The following is a 4,262-nucleotide window of genomic DNA, read 5'->3' as shown; positions in this document are numbered from 1 at the left end:
GCCCCTGTGGCAGTGGGTTGCCATGGGCTACCGTATGTAGCCAGCAGCCAGCGTGAGCGGCCAGCAGCCGCAGTGAACGGCCGTCCAGAAGCCGGCAACTGATCTGCCTCAACCGGGAAGAGTGCAATGATGGTGCCAACTTGGGCCAGTGAGGCAGTGTCCTCCACAACTAGAATGAAGAACAAAACGACAGCAACTTGTCTGTTCCCCTTCCCCCAATTCCCCAGCACTGTTCCCAACCCCCCAATTCCCCAATAAAAAAAAAATCTTTAAAAAAAAAAGAAAAGAAGGAAATGTTCGCTTCTTTCTTTGTATTCAGTTTATCAATTTTCAGAATAATGAGTTGGCGCTCCAGCAACCTAAAAATATGATTGAGGTTTAAAATGCCATTATGAATTCATGGGGCTTATTTACTTGATATGTTTAATGAATTTCAGTTATTATTTTTAGTGGTCAAATGACTTCATGTTACTGGTGGGGTCCCCTAAAGTTTGTTGTTGTGTCTTCATGGCCTAAACTAGTATTTTCTTTATTAACTTCATTGCTTTCTGGATCAAAATTTCCCAAGCTCATGTTATAGTTTGTGCTCCAGACTTTATATTTTCCTGGAGACTGGATCAGTGGGAAGTGGAATTTAGAGACCATAGTCTGGTTGCTAGGAAGCTTATTGTTTCTTGATTGTTATTGCTCCTAGATATTTTACGAAGGCACTGAATTTTCCATAAGTTTTATTGTAGGGTCATATTTTTATCCTTAAGATTGTATATTTTTTAGTGCAAGGAAAAACAGCATTAACACAATTCAGTTAAGTTTATTAGTCATTTGATTGGGATATACTTTTTTCTAGGTGTTATTGTAGGCAGTGGTGTACTAACATAAGACCGTGGCCCTTGCTTTCAGGAAAGCACTAGGACTTCGTCTTGGCATCTAATGGGATGATATCTAAGAAAATAAATTTTAATCAAATAATATAAATGGATAAAATGCAGAGATAGCAAAAACAGGAAGGTCTTATATTTCATGATAAAGAACCTAGCATTCTACTAGAAAGAAAAGGGAAACACTGAAGGATTTTATGCAGAAATATGAAATGACCTAATTTTCTCTTCAGAATAATCATTCTGGTAACAGTAAAGAAAATGGATTGGGAGGGGAAATGGCAAGACAGGGAGACTAGGTAATTGAGTGTGTAAATTCCCTTTTGAGATACAAACTTGTGTCTAGAGTAGTGCTTGGCAGATAGTGAGCACTCAGTAATAATTGTTGAATGATTGAGCAGAAGGTTGTTGTATGAATCAAAAGTTGATAAGTGTGAAGAAAAACCATATAGAAATGGAGCCTGCATTTTTTACACTGTTACTTGATTCATGTGCTTGCTTACTATAGGATTTTCACTAATTAGTAAGTAGAAGAACCCAGTGGAAAAATAGTCAAAGGATATGAATAGCAAGCTCACGAAAGGGGAAACCTGAGCAATGACTATACAGATGAAAATACGCTCAACTTCACTAGTAACTAAGGAAATGCAAATACCATTATATCTTGTAAGAATCAGAAAAATTGTAAAGTCTGAACAAAACCCAATCTTAACCAGGATGTGACATTACTGGGATTTTTACGTGCTGCTGGTGGGATTATATATAAGTGGGTGAAGCCACTATAGCAAACAGCTTGGCAATCAGTGTTCAGTAAATTAGAAGATTCATGGGCCATTTGACCCAGCATTTCCATTTCAGATATAAACCCTAGAGAAATGCTCACACCTGTACAAAGAGACATTTTCAACAATGCTCATTGTAGCATTGTTGATTATATTTAAAAAATTGGGAATAGCATGAATGTGGATCTTTAAGAGAATGGATACATTTTGATATATTTGCATAACAGCTTGATATTCTGCAGTGATATGAATAAACCAAAGCTATGCAACTAGAACTTGGATATGCAGTTCACAAAATACTAGCTGAAAAAGCTTTCAAAATGATCCATGTAATGTATGTCACTTATATAAGGTTAATTATGCAAAATATTATTACATGTATAATAGGTAAAAATATCAAAAATATCAAATTTAAGAGCCTAGTTATTTCTGAGGAGGAAAAGTGATATGTGATTAAGGAAGGTTCAACCTACGTTTCTTTTTAATAAGTGAAACAGATAAAGCAAAATTAAAATTTAGTAAACCTAGGTGATGTGTAGACAAGTGTTTATTTTTTATTCTTATATATTTGACATATTTCTAATAAGAAATCCTTTGAGACTAAAGAGTTTCTGAATTATCTTTCCTCTCTAACATTTTCCTAGCATCTAGACACTTTTAACAACTTTTTTTTTTTTTTAAGATTTTTATTGGGGAATTAGGGGGATGGGAACAGTGCTGGGGAATTGGGGTAAGGGGAACAGACAAGTTGCTGTCGTTTTGTTCTTCAATCTTGTTGTGGAGGATGTCGCTTCACTGGCCCAAGTTGGCACCATCATCGCGCTCTTCTCTGGCAAGGCAGATCAGNGACACCTTTAAAATCCCACCACACTGAGAGCATAACCTTCCTCTGATGAATGTCTGCTTTCGATGTCGTTTGAGGCAAATCATCACGTCGGACCAAGACTGTTTGCGCACCACATTGTTGTAAACAACCCACTTCTCATCACCAGTTATCAGTCGCTTCAAAAAAGGATTGTTTTCCTCACGTTTAATGAGCATATTTCAGATCTTTATATGTGCCGTCAAATGAACTTCTTTGAGTTCATGCGGAACCCAAATATCCAGCTTGCTTACGTATCCCAGCTTCTTCAGGTGGTTGTGAACGCTTGAATGATGGATGTTCAATGTTTCTGCAATCTCTCGTGACACGTAACATGGGTTTGACTTGATCAATGCCTTTATTTTGTCGTTGTCAACCTCGGTGGGCCTCCCTGACCTAGGAGCATCGTTGAGATCAAAATCACCAGCATGGAATTTCGTGAACCATTGTTGGCACTAACGTTCTTGTAGAGCATTGTTACTGTAAACTTTATGTAACTTTCCACAAGCTTGATGTGTGTTCTTCCCTTTATGGAAGTAAAGCAGTAAAATATGGCAAAAATGCACAGCTTGGTCTTCCATCTTCAACTTGTAAAATCTCCAAAATTCAACCAAATTGCTCAATTTCTTTTTTGACTGAAGCTAGAACTGTCAGCTGTCAAATGACATAGGAATAAATAGATGTGAATGACTCTAGTACTTCCAAAAATGAACAAGTGCCATCTGTTGGTAACATGCGTCTTAACTTTTCTGACAACCCAATAGATTGTATGGTAAGAGTATGTTTAGTTTTGTTAGAAACTGCCAAAGTTTCTTCCAAAGTCGCTATACCATTCTGCATTCCCACCAGTGAACGAGAGTTCCTGTTGCTCCACATCCTCTCCAACATTTGGTATTGTTAGTATTCTGGATTTTGGCCATTCCAATAGGTATGTTGTGGTATCGTCTTTTGATTTACATTTCTCTGATGACATATGTGGAACATCTTTCTATTTGCTTATTTGCCATCTGTGTATTTTCTTTAAATTATCTGTTCAGATCTTTGGCTCATTTTTTTGAACAGTGATCTTTGTTTTCTTATTGTTGAGTTTTAAGAGGGTTTGTGTGTGTGTGTGTGTGTGTGTGTGTGTGTGTGTGTGTGTGTGTGTGTGTGTTTTGTTTTGTTTTGTTTTTTTCCATTTTGGATCCAGTCCTTTATTAGATATGTCTTTTGCAAATATGTTCTCCCAGGCTGTGTCGTGTCTTCTCATCCTCTTCACAGTGTCATTTGCAGAGCAAACATTTTTCATTATAATTAAGTCTAGCTTATCAATTATTTCTTTCATGGATTATGTCTTTGGTGTTGAATCTCCCTTCAACATTTTACCAAATGGTTTTAAGCAGTCATTGATGAATATTCCCTAGATCCTCGATTTCATTAGAGTTGCAGTATACAACAGGTCCTTGAAAAATGTCATTTAATTCAGCAGCATTTTGCTATAATGTTGAGGAGATGCTATTAGGATTTAACTCTTGTTTATATTTATTAGCCTATGGTAAAATTGGTTTCATTATATGTTATTTCGCTTAAAGTCACAGAACCTATCGATGATGTTAAGTAAGGACTTACTCTAGCCATTTTCTAATTTTTTCATTCCTTTTGTATTTCTTCCCTTCAGTTCTTTAAAGAATATTCTTTTATTGACTCTGGTTACTCTGAAATTTTATTTTTATAAGAAAAGAAGGAGGGCCGGCCGAGTGG

Source organism: Hipposideros armiger, unplaced genomic scaffold (genome assembly GCF_001890085.2).
Source record: "Hipposideros armiger isolate ML-2016 unplaced genomic scaffold, ASM189008v1 scaffold_1, whole genome shotgun sequence".
Classification (NCBI taxonomy): Eukaryota; Metazoa; Chordata; class Mammalia; order Chiroptera; family Hipposideridae; genus Hipposideros; species Hipposideros armiger.
The sequence above is the reverse complement of the archived record's forward strand: the minus strand, read 5'-3'. Positions refer to the sequence as shown.